Source organism: Oncorhynchus kisutch, linkage group LG15 (assembly GCF_002021735.2).
Source record: "Oncorhynchus kisutch isolate 150728-3 linkage group LG15, Okis_V2, whole genome shotgun sequence".
Lineage (NCBI taxonomy): Eukaryota > Metazoa > Chordata > Actinopteri > Salmoniformes > Salmonidae > Oncorhynchus > Oncorhynchus kisutch.
This window is the reverse complement of record NC_034188.2, coordinates 55,950,614-55,969,315: the sequence shown is the minus strand read 5'-3', so window position 1 is coordinate 55,969,315 and position 18,702 is coordinate 55,950,614. Positions and strand designations below refer to the sequence as shown.

General features: G+C 40.4%; 1 protein-coding gene across 3 annotated transcripts in view; it reads right to left on the bottom strand.

The window, feature by feature from the left end:
• The window catches only part of LOC109905519 (limbic system-associated membrane protein-like), a 1,129,933-nt gene that overhangs the window by 436,505 nt on the left and 674,726 nt on the right, over positions 1–18,702 (bottom strand). The window lies entirely within an intron of this gene.

Sequence of the window (18,702 nt, the reverse complement as noted above, 5' to 3'; positions counted from 1 at the left end):
TATACTATGTCTGTTTGTATACTGTATTAGAAAACACTCCATAGTACTATGTTTCACCAAACTCCAACAAGTTTTGATATGTCCTCCACACAATATCAGTTAATTGACAGCAACAGAGAGCTCTGACACAGGATGCCACTGTGTGGGGGGCTCTTTCAGCCAGTTGATTGGAGCTATTGGATCTCCCTGCAATTTAGCACTCCCTGAAATGCAATCAGCTGTTACAGGTTGTGCGCTAAGCTAGTTAGCTGGGGATAGAGAATGAGGAGAGGATCTGTATGCAGTGGCATACACCCACCCACACATGCCACATCTCAACTACTCCATCAAATTGATTTACCATACGCCATTTCAACATTCAAAACACTTCCATTCCCTAACATCTTCATTTCACCATGGGCATATTATACAAATGAACCACTCTTCCGGAGACAAAGACATTTAACAGGAGGGGCCCACCTTTCAACTTGACAATGTGATTTTACGTTATGCTATTGAGAACCAATGATTCCATGTAACATGAATGTCAAATGTATTGTAATAACTACCAGTCATTATTCAAGCAATATCGACAACACTATTTCTCCGAAAACCGTGGTTCAGCAGTATTCAGTACTGCTCTGTCACTGTATTATTTACAGAGCAGGATGTGTTTGCCATTTCAAGTTCTTCACCTCTGCTCAGTGCTGCATTTTTTACAGAGGCATTTCTTTGTTTGCGTCTGTATACAGTATATCGACATCATCCCCCTGTTTTAATATTCAAGGGAGTTTACCAGTGGAGGCTCCTCAAAGGAGGAAGGGGAGGAGCATCCTTCTCAGTAAATTTCATAAACATTTTTTTTTTACATTTAAAAAGTTATCCTTTTTTAGATAAAACTAAATACAATCACATCACCAAATAATTGATTAAAACACCCTATTTTGCAATAGTAGCCTCAACTGCACTCTATAGGGTAGCACCATGGTGTAGCCGGAAGACAGCTAGCTTCTGTCCTCCTCTGGGTACATTGACTTCAATAGAAAGGCTAGGAGGCTCATGGTTCTCAGCCTCTTCTATAGACTTACACAGTAATTATGAAAGGTTGGAGGACGTCCTCCAGAAGTTATCAGAGCCCTTGCAGCATTAACTGATATGTTGTCCACCCAATCAAAGGATCAGAGAATGAATTGAAAGCATATGCTACAGCTAGCTACCACTGCATTGCATAAAATGTGGTGAAAGTAGTTGACTCAAAGAGACAAAGACAATAGTTTAACAGCTTTGAACAAATTAATTTCTTCCAAAATGGAGAAGCAAGAGATTATTTTTTTTAAGTTTCCCTTAGCTAGCAAATGCAGCTAGCTAGTTTAGCCTACTCAAACACCCTGCCCAAATAGAGGGATGTTATGTTAGCCAGCTGGTTATGAGTTTCAAGTCAAGGTAAGCTTTTGGTTTAACTAATTTATTGCCACCGGGGCATGTGATAAACTGCTTACTGACTATACACTAACATTACTGCATGAGTGTAGCAGGTTTACTAAGGTGTTAGTGATCTTAGCTATGTTGACTGACGTTACTTCTAATATGGTGACAACAATGTAGGCTGTGCGTAGTGGTTTGGCTGGGGAGTTTTTTTTGCCTGGTCGCATACAGATGATGTGATGTGCATTGAAGGAATACACACGTGGCTGCTATGAAAGTGAACTGTGTTTACGTGTGATCAGAGGTGTATTTATTCCGCCCATTCTGTGGAAAAACGTTTCTTAAAACGATGCAAATAGAATAAAATGTTCCAATAAACTCTCGTTTGCAACTATTGGACTAATGATTACACCCTATATCAGCTAGATGCAGGCAAGTGTGTGCAAGGAGATAATGAATGTCACTGTCACGTAAAATATTTATCTCGACCTGCGTACACCTACGTTGTAAACTTTCCTTCATAGGCTAGGTTGTAGCAACCTCATGAGTATAGGAATAATTTTGTAGCCTAAACCTATCGCTGTTGCATTGAACTGGGTGAATGGAATATGAGTGACAGTCATCCATTATGGTGAAATAATAAAAAAAGGCATGCTCATGAAAAGAAAAATATAGTCCTCCCTCATCTTAAACGGCACTGACGGCCACTGGAGTTTACACAGCTTTACTCAAGGTTACAGGGCTGTGATAATGAACAAACAGCAGCAATATCAGGCAGATTGTCAGCTTCTCTGTGCCTGTGTGTATCTGAGACTACATTCTGATAAACCAGGGGGACTATCTGAACAGATCTCACACAACAAGCACTATACTGTAGATAGAAGACACTTGCAATGTACTATAAGTTGAAGCAGTGCCACTTTTTAATCTAGGAATGCGTGTAGGTCTACCAACTTTACCTTGTCTCCTCTGAGCATAGTTTAATGGTTTCAAATATCTCCAATCTGTATTTTTAACAACAAAACATTGTCACTTTCTCATCTAGAGTGCTCATATCAGAATAAGAAATCTGAGGGCTTTTGTAAAGCTGATGAAGGTGTAATTTAAGTATTATTAAATGCTTTTGTCATCACCCCTTCACATCATCCCCAAAGTTTGGCATCTGCCACAGTCCCATGATGAAAATCCCCAATTCAATAGCACATGTGAGTCAGTTAAGAGCATCACTTTAATGTCTGTTTATCTGTTGTTATTACCGTCTGTGTGTAGTCATTACCTCTGAAGAGCACCACTAACCCTGTGAAACTTTTAGGAACAAACAACTCGTTTTTCCATCGAAAAGGAACTTTGTCTGCCTTAAAATAGTGTCTTGATTATCTTGATGTTTATTTGCAGACATCCATTGCCGCTCACTTTTGATCTCAGACCGTGTTCATCTCATTTAGAGAATGAAAACAGAACATTAACACAGCAAAACCGAAAACTACACAGATAGTCAATCTCAGAGGACTTGAAAGGCAAGTCTCCAGATGTTTTACATGTAGAGATCAGTGATGTAGTGGTAAAAATTAGGTGGGGAAAAGCTGGTTCTCCGTTCACGGTGAATATAGGTGTTTACCCTCCAATATACCAGTGGTGGTGATACAGTAATTACACTGAAACTGGTAATATGTCATTATATAGGAACATTTAATGTAGGTAAAATGTCACCGTAAGTGTCTTATATTTATATATATATATATATATATCATTTAGCAGATGCTTTCATCCAAAGCGATTTACAGTCATGCATGCATATATTTTACATGTGGGTGGTCCTGATAATCGAACCCACTATCCTTGGGTTGCAAGCACCATGCTCTACCACAGTGTTTCCCAAGCTCGGTCCTCGGGACACCAGGGGGTGAACGTTTTAGTTTTTGCCCTAGCACAACACAGCTGATTCACATAACCAACTCATCAACAAGATTTTATTATTTGAATCAGCTGTGTAGTGCTAGGGCAAAAACCCAAAACATTCACCCCCTGGGGTCCCGAGGACTGAGTTTGAGAAATGCTGCTCTACCAACTGAGCTACAGAGGACCATTTCTATAGAACATTTTATCATGAGGAACATCATTAATATGTCAGCTAAGGTGACTATATTAGTGGTTCATATAAAAACGGTGCTAAGTAATGATATAATCAACTGCCTGCTAAGCTTGAGCAAATCATGTGTTTTCCCTAACGCCTTTTAAAAAGACCAGTGACCAGAATTGTGTGTCTCATTGAAATATAATCCTTACTATATTTGGAGCCACATGAAGAATGTGACATTGAAAGTGCCAGAGAGCCACCCAGCCAACAACTTCAATGAAATGTGATGCCCCTTGAAATGTCTGAGATTCTCTCTGCAGTTCCCGTAAGCTTGTAACATTGAAAAAAAAATAGGGCCTCATGAGTGGCGCAGTGGTCTAAGGCACTGCATCACAGTGCTAGCTGTACCTCTAGAGATTCTGGGTTAGAGTCTAGGCTCTGCCGCGACCAGGAGACCCATTGGGTGGCACACAATTGGCCAGGCTTCGTCTGGGTTAGGGGAGGGTTTGTCCCATCGGGCACTAGCAACTCTGTGGCGGGGTGGCACAAGTGCATGCTGACACGGTTGCGCGGTGTTTCATCTGACATATTGGGTTAAGTGGGCATTGCTGCTTGGCTTGGCTTGGCTGGGTTGTGTTTTGGAGGATGCACAGCTCTTGACCTCCCGAGTCTGTAGGGGAGTTGCAACAATGATACAAGGCTGTAACTACCAATTGCGAAGAAAAAGGGGTAAAAATATATCATAAACATTGCAAGAAATGATCAGTATCAATGCAGTATAGCCTGTTTGTTGACCAAGTGTTTTCTAGCTACTGTCAAATGGAATTCATGAGAAAATAGCAAAGATCTGAAAACAAGCTTTTGTTAATGTTATGATGTATTGATACAGGTTTGGGAAAGTGAAATTAAAAAAAACTATATAGTAGCCTATATTCTAATCCTTTTCAATATTAGATTAAATACTACAATTTTGCTTGATATTATTGGCACAACGGTAAATCCATAATTACTTAAATGTACATAGTTTGCTGTGAAGGAAATCATTGTGTCATGGGGGTTTGTGGCAACTAACCCCCAGATCCAAATCAACAGAGTTTGGCAGTTTGTTGTCAGGTGCATTTACAGCACATTAAGAGCACGGCATGATGCAACGACAAGGGAAAAGCAGGCATCATTAAGCACTTTGACAGCGTGCATCTGTTATGATGTGACACGCAGTCTTGCAGGAGGCTGGCTAACAAACCCGTATATTATCTGACAGCACATCATTGCCTCACTCTCAGTGATCGGACCCTCTCTACTGACAGAAGGCCTAACAGCTAAGCTGTGTGTGTGTGTGCGCGTGTGTGTGCAGCCTCAATGGATGGGAGGGAGACAGGGGGTTAATGCCTGAGCTCCAATCCCAGCGGGGCCCATACCCCACTGTCTGTCACAGTGAAAAGTCTCCTCCTCGGCATCAACAGATGCTCCTGTCTACCTCAAACATGCCTGGGACTGAAGCACATAGTGATAATTTCTTCTGCATAGGTAATTGGAAAATCCCAATGACTGATTTTTCCTTAGTACAATGACACTCAAAGACAGTGTGACATTTAGGCACTTGATACAGGAACATTCACTATAGAGTAGCAGTTTACAAATCAACAATACAGAATCCCACAATACCCACCCCAGGGTAGCAACACCGGCTTTAGCATGTATTCAGATGCAAAGTACAGCTGGATGGGCCAAAACATATTTCATACCCTGCTATCAGCCCATCCAGATATTCTAGAGAGCTGCCTAACAGCACAAATCGTCTGTGCTCCGCAACTTTTACAGATGCATCGCGCCAGGACAGCAATGTGGCAACGGTCAAGTGAACAATAAAACAATTATTAAAGACATCCACTTCGGAAGCTAAAAGGCCATTGGCCCCACAATATGTGCTTTGGACTGTAAATACAAATCATATACAAGCCAACACGGCAAAGATACGAAGTAGGTGCGGCCAGCGAGGCCCTTCTAAAAGCATTGGAATACTATTAAGTCTGTAACAAACCACTGTCGCTGTTGTAGAAGCCAAAAACGTGAATCATTAAAACCCTGTGGTTGTTCTGAATAGTTATAGCAACAGGCACCGTGTTCTTAACACTGGATATTATCTAGGTCTTCAGTGCGAGACACTGACATGTGATTATGAAAGGGGAAATTGACCCTTGACATGTCAAGGGCCTTAACTCTTGAATGGTATGTTTCAAGAACATTTACCAAACGTCATCTACAGTGCATTCGGAAAGTAATCAGACCCACTTCTCCACATTTTGTTACATTACAGCCTTATTCTAAAATATATATATAATAATGACAAAGCGAAAACAGGATTTTCGACATGTTGGCAAATGTATAAAAAATAAAACTCAGAAATACCTTATTTACATAAGTATTCAGACCCTTTGCTATGAAATTCGAAATTGAGCTCAGGTGCATCCTGTTTCCATTTATCACCCTTGAGATGTTTCTACAACTTGGTTGGAGTCCACTTGTGGTCAATTAAATTCATTGGACTTGATTTGGAAAGGCACACACACCTGTTTCATGACTCTCTCTCCTTGGTGAGGATCAAAGGTGTCAAATCAGCTTGGCAATGGCAGACAGAAAGCCAGACCCCCTCTCTCGCTCCCACGAGGAGAGGTGGGAGTTGGGCCGGGTTTTATGACTTAACAGCCATAAATAGTTTGCAGAAACTCTCCCTTTTGCTCTCTAGTATGGGAAGACTGAAACTTCTTTGTTCCACAGACTCTTTACCACAACTTTGACATCAATAAAAGGGAAACATTGGAACATTATTCTTGACATCCAAATGTTAAGAATGGTCAGTGGGGATCTAAAGAATAATCATGTCATATTGTTTATTATTTTGTGATGTCATTAAGAATGGCATAACAAAGTAACTCTGAAAGTGTACACATTCTATGTATCAACTTTACATCTAAATGTTGTATAAAATATATGATTAAACATGAAAATACTTTTATGACGATATCAATGTGATTTTAGCCTTCTCAATGAGAATTGTTTTTCATATAAACTTGTGCCCAGTCAGTAACCACACCAAAGTGAGCACAGAGATTGTGTCGGCGTGATGGAACGCCCCCTTTTTACCCTAGGATAAAAGCCTTGGTAACGAAATTAGACCAAGTAGACATTACGAAGGGTTGAAACTACCAGACCAGAAAGTGAGGAGCGGTGACTACACGTTGAAATGGTTAGAAACTCTGAAACTCAAGATAAGTGAAGAAGATGAAGACTAGACCAGAACATTCACAGTCTGCAGCTGTGCATGTAAAAGGGGTCCTAGAACTTTGACTAAAGACACGAGGGGGGAAGGAAGACATCCCATCTCAGACAACCGTTGGTACATCTGAAGTACCTATTCTAACAAATACTTCATTACCAGAGAAGCTCTACAACTAAGCACATTGGTTGTCCACCAGAGGTCACAGAGCCTTACATCAAGCCACTCCCCATAAATGGATCGATTGGTTTCAACAACGACAACTACCCATAAATATATATATATTGCATTTCTTATCCGAATGAGTGGTGGTTCATGTGAAAAGTATTATTATTCCTTTGAGCGTAGGTTCCAAATGTAACAACGATAGGTTAAATGGGGTGGCAGGGTAGCCTAGTGGTTAGAGCTTTGCACTAGTAACCGAAAGGTTGCAAGTTCAAATCCCCGAGCTGACAAGGTACAAATGTGTTTAACCCACTAGGACATCATTGAAAATAAGAACTTGCTCTTAACTGACTTGCCTAGTTAAATAAATGTTAAATAAAAATCTTTCTCTCCATTTCCCTATCTTTCTACTGATCCCTCCCTTTCATAACCAATCAGGCATTTGGTTGTTAGTCCACTAGGAACCTGTTTTAACATTGTATTATGTCTAATCAAAAACCTATACCGTGTGCTTATGTATTGTGTTATTATTTAGTTAGTTAATCTATAATTAAGCCAATTTGCGTATTGCTGATTCATCAATAAGGTTAGGGTTCTTGCAGATATCAGGGAGTATGCAACATTCAGAATGAGACTGAGGTAATGATTAATAAGTGACTTATTGATGGAAGAAATATCTATATCTTTAGAGTTTAAGTCAGGAGATAGTAAAAGGCACAAGACAGTCATGAGAAACAAGATTCTCAGCTTTCATGAAACCAAAATTGAAGTCTTTGGCCTCAATGCCAAGAGTTACGTCTGGAGGAAACCTGGCACCATCCCTATTGTGAAGCATGGTGGTGGCAGCATCATGCTGTGGGGATGTTTTTCAGCTGCAGGGACTGGGAGACTAGTCAGGATCGAGGGAAATATGAACGGCGCAAAGTACAGAGAAATCCTTGATGAAAACCTGCTCAAAAACACTCAGGACCTCAGACTGGGGCGAAGGTTCACCTTCAAACAGGACAACGACCCTAAGCACAGCCAAGACGATGCAGGGGTGGCTTCGGGACAAGACTCTGAATGTCCTTGAGTGGCCCAGCCAGAGCCTGGACTTGATCAAATATCTCTGGCGAGACCTGAAAATTGCTGTGCAGTGACGTTCCTCATCCAACCTGACAGAGCTTGAGAGGATCTGCAGAGAAAAATGGGAGAAACTCCCCAAGTACAGGTGTGCCAAGCTTGCAGCGTCATACCCAAGAAGACTCGTTGCCAAAGGTGCTTCAACAAAGTACTGAGTAAAGGGTTTGAATACTTATCACATTAACATTTTTTTATTTTATTTGAATAACTTTGCAAATATTTCTAATAACCTGTTTTTGCTTTGTCATTATGGGGTATTGTGTGTTTTATTGATGTGAAGAAAAAAAACTATTTAATCCATTTTAGAACAAGGCTGTAACAAAATGTGGAAAAAGTCAAAGGGTCTGAATACTTTATTTAACCTCTTGAAGCTAAGGGGAACTATTTTTATGTTTGGAAAAATAATGTTCCCAAAGTAAACAGCCTATTTCTCAGGACCTGATGCTAGAATATGCATATAATTGACAGATTAGGATAGAAAACACTAGTTTCCAAAACTGTCACAATATTGTCTGTGAGTATGACAGAACTGATATTGCAGGTGAAACTCTGAGAAAAATCAAACCAGGAAGTGGCTTCTATTTTGAAAACTCCATGTTCCATAGCGCCATTTAAAGGGATAGCTTCCTCAAGGTGTCAACAGTCTTCAGACACAGTTTCAGGCTTTTATTTTGAAAAATTAGCCAGAAAGATAACATCACGTCAGGTGGTCACATGAGTTTTGCTCGCGCAATAGATTTCGGACAGCCATTGCCTTTCCCTCTCCTACTGATAAAGACATTTGCAGTTGATATATTATCGATTATATATTTTAAAAACAACCTGAGGATTGATTGTAAAAAACGTTTGACATGTTTCTGTGGACATTACGGATATTATTTGGAATTTCCTGTGACTTTCCTGTGGATTTCTGAACATAACTCGACAAACATTTTGGATATAAAAGTTATCTTTATGGAACAAAAGGAACATTTATTGTGTAACTGGGAGTCTCGTGAGTGAAAACATCCGAAGATCAAAGGTAAGCGATTAATTTGATTGTTTTTCTGATTTTTGTGACCAAGCTACTTAGCTTTAAGTGTACATAATGTTTTCAAAATCTGAGACGACAGGTGGATTAACAAAAGGCTAAGCTGTGTTTTGCAATATTGCACTTGTGATTTCATGAATATAAATATTTTTTGTAATATTATGTGAATGTGGCGCTATGCTATTCAGCGGTTGTTGATGACAATTATTCCGCTAAAGGGATGGGTAGTCAAGAAGTTTGCCACTGCAAACAGTTTATTTGTGGTTCCACTTTTTTTATACATAGACCCAAACATAAACAAAGTTCCATCCATAGGACCGCCCTCTCCCTAGTTGGACCGACCCGAGCCAATGTGTCAAGAGTTACTGCAGGAGTTCAGGGACAAAACAGTGCAGCTTTGCCACAGTGTTGTGTGTCTCCTGGTGAAAGGGATTCTGCCCTCGACTGCTTTGCTTTCACACAATAGAATGCCAGCACTACAGGGGACCCCAAGCACCAGAATGAGCCAAGGACATTTGCGAAGTAAAAGTAAACAAACACACCATCCCACAGATTGAGATTCCTTCTGTTTCTGGGGTCTCACTTGGCTGTGTGTGTGATCGATGCCTGGCAAAGTCCCCTCACTTCCTTCCCCCACTTTACCCACCAAGAACGTAGTCTTTCCGGTTTTGCATAAAGCCAGTGTGGCTCTCGTCAATGCGATGGACACAGGGCTATGGAACACATTTTGTCATTGATCAGAGGTATCCTCTCCAATATTTTGATTTGATTTTGGATGCACCAGGATGCCACACTGGGAGGAGTTCAAAAACACTCACTCCAAATCAACAAATGTGTTTGAGAGAGACCGCAAGTCTAAACCAAATAGCCCTGCAATAGGCCCCTTTCTGTGTTTGCAAACATTGATGCACGAGGACGATGCTCACAAGTTGGTGGCAGAACTCGGGAGTTCTTATAGAACGTCAGAAAAAAAGGGGCTATTTTACATGTTGCTTAGAATGAGATTTTAAGGCTCCTATGAATGTCCTTAATATAATGTTTGTGTCATGATTGCAAATCAAATGCATTATACTTTAAAAACCCTTCACCTTCAACCAGTAAAATGTCTCTTCGTCAATGAGCGTTAGCAAACAAGCTAACAAATGCTTCATCTACAATAGTTATTTTGCAAGTATCACGATCAAATATACACTACCGTTCAAAAGTTTGGGGTCACTTAGAAATGTCCTTGTTTTTGATTTAGAAAACCCTTCTGCAATTATGTTAGCACAGCTGAAAACTGTTGTGCTGATTAACGAAGCAATAAAACTGGCCTTCTTTAGACTAGTTGAGTATCTGGAGCATCAGCATTTGTGGGTTCGAATACAGGCTCAAAATGGCCAGAAACAAAGACCTTTCTTCTGAAACTCATCAATCTATGCTTGTTCTGAGAAATGAAGGCTATGCTGTGTACGAGTAGTAGCCTTCACAGAACAGAGCAAACTGGCTCTAACCAGAAGAGAAAGAGGAGTGGGAGGCCCCGCTGCACAACTGAGCAAGAGGACAGGTACATTAGTGTCTAGTTTGAGAAACAGGCGCCTCACAAGTCCTCAACTGGCAGCTTCATTAAATAGTACCCGCAAAACACCAGTCTCAACAGTGAAGAGGCGACTCTGCGATGCTGGCCTTCATATTAAAGCATATCGACTGGTTCACTGTCATCGCTGCTTGTGGCATATTCATCATCTGATAATCTACCAATTTCAAATCTCTACAGTCAAATGAATGCTTCCCGGGAAAACATGATGCTAATTTGGCTGCTAAAAGTGACAAAATCCTAATTATAGATCATGATGGAGTCGCATTAGTCTCAGATTCTCATGTTGATTAACAATTCAAAGCCCAGGGTTGCTACTGAGAGTTTCCCATAAACAAGTCAGTAAATTATTCAAGACTGAATTTGTGCTGGCTCATGGTGACACATTTGTTTATTATTTCTGGAAATGTAAGGGGCATCTGCGAAAATGCAAATCTCATTTAAAACAATATCAGCAAGACATGTTTGATCACCAAAGCAAGCTTGACCAGCGAGAGGACAGTGGTAGATGTGGGAAAGATGGCATGATTAAATGTGATTGTCTTTTCTATTTCTCTGGACATACAGTATACATAACAAAGACAAGACAAGAGATTCTTTAGAACATGCTTTGTTATGTGGTATGAATTTACCCCTTTAATAACGGTAGAAACATGCTTTGACTGACAACAACAAAAAATGTCAAGGCTGGTGCTCAAATGAATGACCGCTAATGCACAATGCTTTGTCTTGTACCCAAACATAAGGGCTCATGGTAAAAGCCAATCACATCATAGGAGAAACTATGGCTGTCTGAAAACGTGACTAGCTGTCAAATCCTTGCTTCCACAGTCCTTGTTCCTCAATTCCTTTCAAAATTGATTTGAAATTGAGTAAACAAAAGGAGGCAAGGACTTGAAGGCTAACGCTTTCAGAAGCAATCATATTAAAAATCTTAATTCTTGTTTCATACAGTCAACGTAAGTGCTAGGCTTCAATTGTTTTTCAAAGTCAGTGCCTCTAGTAATAAAACCCCACCAACCACTCTGGGGTAAGATGCTTGTATATTTTGAGAACGGGAGCTTGGAGTACTCAAGACGCCAAAGGTGTTCTCTCTTAGTAGATGCACAGTGCTCATTGAGGCACTGCGAAGCATTGGCAAAAATACAGGATGAAAGGGAAAGCGAATGTAACAGCTGACCCTACATGGGATGGAAGCCTCATTAAGATTAATGTGATAACTGGGGGAGGAAGAAGAAAAACTGGGCTACTTCTTTATTTTGGATGTGGTTCCAAATGCCTTTTCAAGTCTCTCTCTTTCCCTTTCTCAGGCTCATTTTGGCTCCTGAAGGAGGAATGCTGGGCACGATGTCATCCAAGCTCACCCAGAATTTCCTCACAAACCAATTAAGGATTCCTCCCGTGTTGCTGCTGCCAGCTCTCTGCTCCCTCTCCCCGCTCCCTGTAGGAATGAGCAGGAGCAGGACCGAAGCAGTCATGCCTGGGAAATATAATACATCTTGAATGTGTTACTAGTGGCTGTCATAATGAAGAAATTAAGAACAGACTGCCAAACGCAATGACACAGACTGGCGTTGCAGTTCTTAAAAGGATCACCTTGTCAGCATGCTGATTAAGAAAGAAAGAGATGAACAGCCCATAAGTATTATCAGAAGAAGAATGTCTGTCCTTGAGCACTCTAAACAACAGTACTCTACAAGATGTGTTTATGCATTTGTTATACAGTAATATATCTCACAGATTCTTGATCCTTCTCAGACATACTGCTCTGTTACCTCATATTGTGCTACTTTGATAAACTACCTTGTTGGAAGACTGAAGATATCTAAAGTCACACCTTCTGGATATATATATATAGATATTCCTGTTGATGTATGATTGGTAAACACAAACACACGTACCGTACATCTAAACCCGCTGTTCTCTTCACTCCTTAACATTGTCAATAATTTATCTTCAGTTAATTAGCCGACATCACAAAGGGATCACGGGATGGTAAATTACCATGAAAAATAACGTTGTTACATGAATTGATACAGTATCAAGGCACCTGAGCAAAAAATTGATATGATGCCATTACAGGTGCTGTGTAGTACGTAGATGTATTTTGGCAAACATAATTATCTTCCTCTGTGTGTAACTGTACATTTCTTATAGTCCAGTTAGGCTTCTGAGCTTCAACAAACAAGGGAAATAGGAGGGGTTGTCAACAACAATGAGAATCATCCAGTGATAGAGCTTACCCAAGAAAAACATCCCAAAAAGGACTACTTCCTGGTAAACAAGTTGGCACACTCAAAAAACAGGCAGAGATAAATATCTTCTTAACTCAGACTTTATTCTATGATTGGATGTATACAGGTACTGAGGTTTAGCCGTCACATGACTTTATCAGAGATCCATTTTTTTAATGTCTCACTTCAATGTGTGGACCAGCTTACCACACAGCCCAGGTACCTCTACAATGGCAGTCATTGTGTGTCCCACTTTCCTCTACGCAATAATCATCGAATTCCATTAGTGCACTGTGATTTGTTTATTCATTATCAGACTGGAAACAAGATCATGTTCGAGGAAAACAGAGCTTACAACCAGTTTTCCTACGACTGAACTCAAAAGCGAAAAATGTACTAATTAAAATGACAAAGTGAAATTTCCTCATATTAAATCTCAAATCTCTGGAGGATAGGTTCGGCATCCCGATAAACAATAAAATAGAAAACACTCCCTGTTCCACGCATGTCAAACCAACATGCTGTCTGGCTGGTGGAAAGACTGGAAATAGAGCTAAAACTAAAAGCTGTAGGTTTATAACAACTCTCCAAAGCTCAGTCTAAATATTGTGAAACAGAACACTCACCAAAACAGCACTATCTGTCAGTCAATGGTTGTTTCTTATAGTCTATTATGAGGGAAATCGTGGTCTGAAACAGATCCATTCACAATTATAAAGTCAATCTTAATTACGGAGCTTTGGGAAAACAGGTAAGAGTCTGGATTCCAGAGGAGAAGGATGGCGGTGGATATTAAATGGAACATGAGACAAATTGCTTTCCTTCAAGGTTCACCACACCCTAACATATCTTGAGACATTTTGTATAATTTTTTATAAATCGAGAGAAAATAATAATAATAATAATATTATAATGTTTCCGAGCCTATTCTGGAGTCCCTGAAGCACATAATTATGTATGCCAGGTGTTGTAGAGAGGACTGGGAAAACAAAGGCTAGGTACATATTACTCCAGGCACCAAACAGAAACATACTGTATGTCCCAAAATATGTAACTGACCGCCTTGATTCGGTCTTATGTAGCAAAATTTGAAATTGTGTTTTTTTTTTACATTGGATAAAAGCAGACACAAGGCAAGGGAATATATATATATATATATATATATATATATATATATTCGGAGAGCCTGTTTCTGACCTGCCCTTGACTTTGGTGCAGGGCATGTGATGTCCATAGCCTCTTCGTCGCAAAATTCCCTGGTCTTCTCAAAAAGATAAGTTTGTCTAGCTGTGTCCAGTCCAGGTGCTGCTTGTACAGACAGACCATCTATGGGAGGAAGGATGTCAGTGTTGCACAGCAGCTGAGTCTGAACACTCCTTGGAGACAACAACAACAGGCTCCAGAGCATTGAAGCTCTAAAACAGAAAATAACAATACAAATGAGAATACATTATAACCTTGCATAACATCAATTCACCTCCCAAGTTTAGATAAGAATAACTTCATACAATGGAAATTATATTCACCTGAAGTGCTGGTACTGCTTGACCTGTGGCAGCGGCCTGAAGTACAGAGACAAGTGTTGTTGCCAGCCATAGCTTTCCACCAGCACAGTACCATCCCCCAATCCAACCAGCTGTGGGATGTTGACCCCTGTCACAGTGCTGTCCTTCACAAACCCGGCAATCTCAGACAAAGTGTTCACTCTGGTCTTTCTGAAGCGAGGCTTGATGAGGTCGAAGCACCAGTCAGGGGCAAACTTGGTGCGGCCTGTGATCAGGAAGTGAAGGTCCAGATTGTGGTGGAGCTTGTGCATGGTCCACCAGGCACAATACCAGAGCACAAACATGTTCTTGTTTTGGCCACTGCAGTTATCACAACTCAGGTCCACACATGTTTCCCCAACTCCGTAGTTGGTGAAGAAATGGTGCATGTAGTTGAGGAATATCCTCCTGCCTTTGCTGGATGACATGGCTTCATCAATCAGGTAGTTGACTTGTTGTGGTATTCCTTCACAGCAAACAAGCCAGACTTGCGACGAGTTAAAAAGTAGATGGGACCTGGTTGCATAGGGTCGGAAGGATAGTGCACCTAGAAGGCCAGCATCCCGGAGTCGCCTCTTCACTGTTGACGTTGAGACTGGTGTTTTGTGGGTACTATTTAATGAAGCTGCCAGTTGAGGACTTTTGAGGTGTCTGTTTCTCAAACTAGACACTCTAATATCCTTTTCCTCTTGCTCAGTTGTGCACCGGGGCCTCCCACTCCTCTTTCTCTTCTGGTTAGAGACAGTTTGCACTGTTCTGTGAAGGGAGAAGTACACAGCGTTGTACGAGATATTCAGTTTCTTGGCAATTTCTCACATGGAATAGCCTTAATTTCTCAGAACAAGCATAGTCTGATGAGTTTCATAAGAAAGGTCTTTGTTTCTGGCCATTTTGAGCCTGTAATCAAACGCACAAGTGCTGATGCTCCAGATACTCAACTAGTCTAAAGAAGGCCAGTTTTATTGCTTCTTTAATTGACCAACAGTTTTCAGCTGTGCTAACATAATTGCTAAAGGGTTTTCTAATGATCAATTATCCTTTTAAAATGATAAGCTTGGATTAGCTAACACAACGCTCCATTGGAACACAGGAGTGATGGATGCTGATAATGGGCCTCTCTGTATGCCTACGTAGATATTCCAGAACAAACCAGTTGTTTCAAGCTACAATAGTCATTTACAATATTAACAATGTCTACACTGTATTTCTGATAAATTTGATGTTATTTTAATGGACCAACAAATAGCTTTTCTTTTAAAAACAAGGACATTTCTAAGTGACCCCAAACTTTTGAACGGAAGTTTATGTCCTTAATCAGTATAAAGGAGCTGTAATGCATCCTGATGTCTTTGGTTGCTGGTTCAGTAGGGGCCCCAAGAGACAACTGCAGGTCTTGACAGGTGGTCTTGCAGTCAGCAACCATCTTCTGGTAGACAGACTGATCACGTTGAACAAGTGCTTGCTTGGATCAGCTCTCTTTTTGATGGGAGGCATTAGACCATTCTCCTTGTATGCCTGGTGGAGGAGAGTCAGGTGTGTTCTACTGATGCTGAAAGACAAATTCCAGATACAAGTATTTTAGCATTATTATACAATAGATCGCCGTAATCACCGTCAGACACACCTGGTTAACTTGATGGGTCATGTAATCATCTGGCGAAGTGGAGTCTTTTTGTTTAGACATATAGCTAGCTAGCTAAACAATTAACCATAATCGCAATCTATAGAGTACTAGCAATACAAACAGATTGTCATAGCTAGCTAAAGTTAACCAAATAGGTTCAATGGTAGCTAGTTAGCTAGCTAACATTAGGCTACAACAAGCAATGCAAATGGCTTTCTGAGACAATGTTACTCCACAGATCATACAAGTAATGTTAGCTAGCGAGCCAGCCATCCAACGTCAGCTAGCTAACTTGCAATGAAAACAACTTTGACAAAATTAAAAACATATAATATCTGAAATAGTAGCTAGACTCTTACCCGTATACATGGATGAACGCTTCACAGCAGACTGCAACCCCTTTCATTAAATAAGACGTCCTGTGTCGTTTCTGTTTTGTTTGTACAGCTTGCTTGGCTATTGTGTCAAGTCACTCTGGTTCACATCGTCTTGATTCATTTTCAGAGTCAGAGAGAGCCAGCATGGTACGATCGTGCTCCTGAAAGAAGTCCTTCACAACTTTTTCCCACTGACCTTTGTCGATAGTGCCTGATAAATTCAGGACAGCAATATTATTGAGAGCAGTAACAACACATTTTCAGTTCTCCATGGCTAATGTTATTTCTTTAGAAAAAAATGCAGTAGAAAGGATTATCTACTCATAACGAGCAACTAATTTTATAGACAGAAGACAGAAGCTCCACGGCAGACCAATCTGAAACTAATCTCGGCATGTCCAGCTCATTCATTATCTCAGCCAATCATGGCTAGCGGGAAGGTTGCTGTTCTTTTCTGTGGCTAAACCAACCAGGCTCATAATTTAACAACTTTATTCGTGAGGCACAAGTTCAAACGTTCAAGAAGGCATTTCTGCCCAAATCTTTTTGGGAATAAAAACATTTAAATAAACCTTCAAACGCCTCTCCTGTGAAGTCGTGACTTGCGACATAGTCCTAGTTTCCTGAAAAGAGTCACATATGTCCTTTCCCCTGATAAAACCAAAAGTGCCCGTGTGCATGTAACACACACCAACAACATCCTAATCCAGCCAGACAGCAAACAGCTGGGAAACAACTGCAATTAGCATTGGGTTGATGAAAAATGCAGACTGGTGGCTGAGTAGGCCGGTTATAGAGGTCAGTAATCAGGATCAGATGGGCTTGTTCAAGACAGGCACAGAAGGAGTACTGCTTGCTTCATTACAACACTACTTCTATACAAGCAAGAAGATGATCCTGGATTTGCATCACTATGAAAGGAAGTAAAACCTCTGAAGTTGGACTTCAAGATGAGATTCAGAAACAGAGATAATATAATGTCAGGGACTGGAAGGCAGAGGAATAATAATACTAATAAGAGTCTCCTCATTTTATCTTCATATAGTTATGAGAATACTTTCTATAAACATAAAGTAGTACAGTATAGATCTGCTGAATTATGAAGATAAATTGATTTGATTTTTGCATAGGGGTATACTGTATTTTGTCTTCCCTCTACACATTTGTACAGCTTCTCCATTCTCCAACTTCAGCCGTGATGCGTTTGTCAGTTTCTCTTGTAAGAGAATAAAGTATGTGGATTCCAACCTGCATGATAGTTGTTGTGATTCTAATTGGAATAGGAGTACTCCGTAGAGTAGAGAGATACAGCTAGTCTTCCTGAAAGCTTATTGGTTATGATGATACTGAAATCTAATTAAAGAGTTTACACTTAGAAAGGGATTTTGTATGGATGTTGATTAGAAATGCATCACTTGAATCAACAACAAAGATACGAACTGCCAGAAGATGAACTCGTGGAGTTTATAAAAGCCCTCTGCAAATCATGTCGCCACTGCATCCGCCACGCGTGCTTTCACTTTGTGAAGGAAATATCAGATAAATGCAAAGTGATAACAATAAAATGTGTTAGTAACAGAACTAAATGCAGTCAACCCTGTCATATATTACACAGGTCTGGGGACATAAAGCCTAAGACAGTATACAGCAGTTTTAATTTCCAAAGTGCACAGATCCTTCTCCTGTGCCCACTGGAGGTATTGAAGAGAGTTTTTAGTGTAAGCTGCTCAATAGAGGTGTTAGCAGTTGATGTTATTCTTCAACAACACAAAAAAAAAAAAGCAAATCAGGGAGAGAAAAATAGATTTATTTGAAAAGGACAAATCATAGACGTGATGCTGGGAGGTAGATGGTTGATGTTCATTCTCCCTGCCCTCAGATTTTCTCCACAGCACAAAGAAATAGGATGCTATTTATAACCACCCACCGTAGCCTGGGGTTAACCAATCAGATGTCCTTGCAGTACAACTGGGCCAATGGCCAAATAACAAGTATCCTGCTCCAGACTCAATGTACAGAACAATGAAAACGTGGCACACGTAGCGCTGAGTTCAGGACTGACATTCCACAGAATCTAAACAGCTGTTGAACTGAAGACCAACTATTTATATTTACAATTCTCTATTGACTATTAGTACTCCATTTGGTTTTTAGTCCTCTGCGTTGTGTATGTATCTTCAAAATATTCTTATAGAGGCAAGCCTGTGCTCTGGAAAACCAACAACAACCACACTGAGCACATTGACCTGAAGGGATGAGGAGAGAAGCCTTA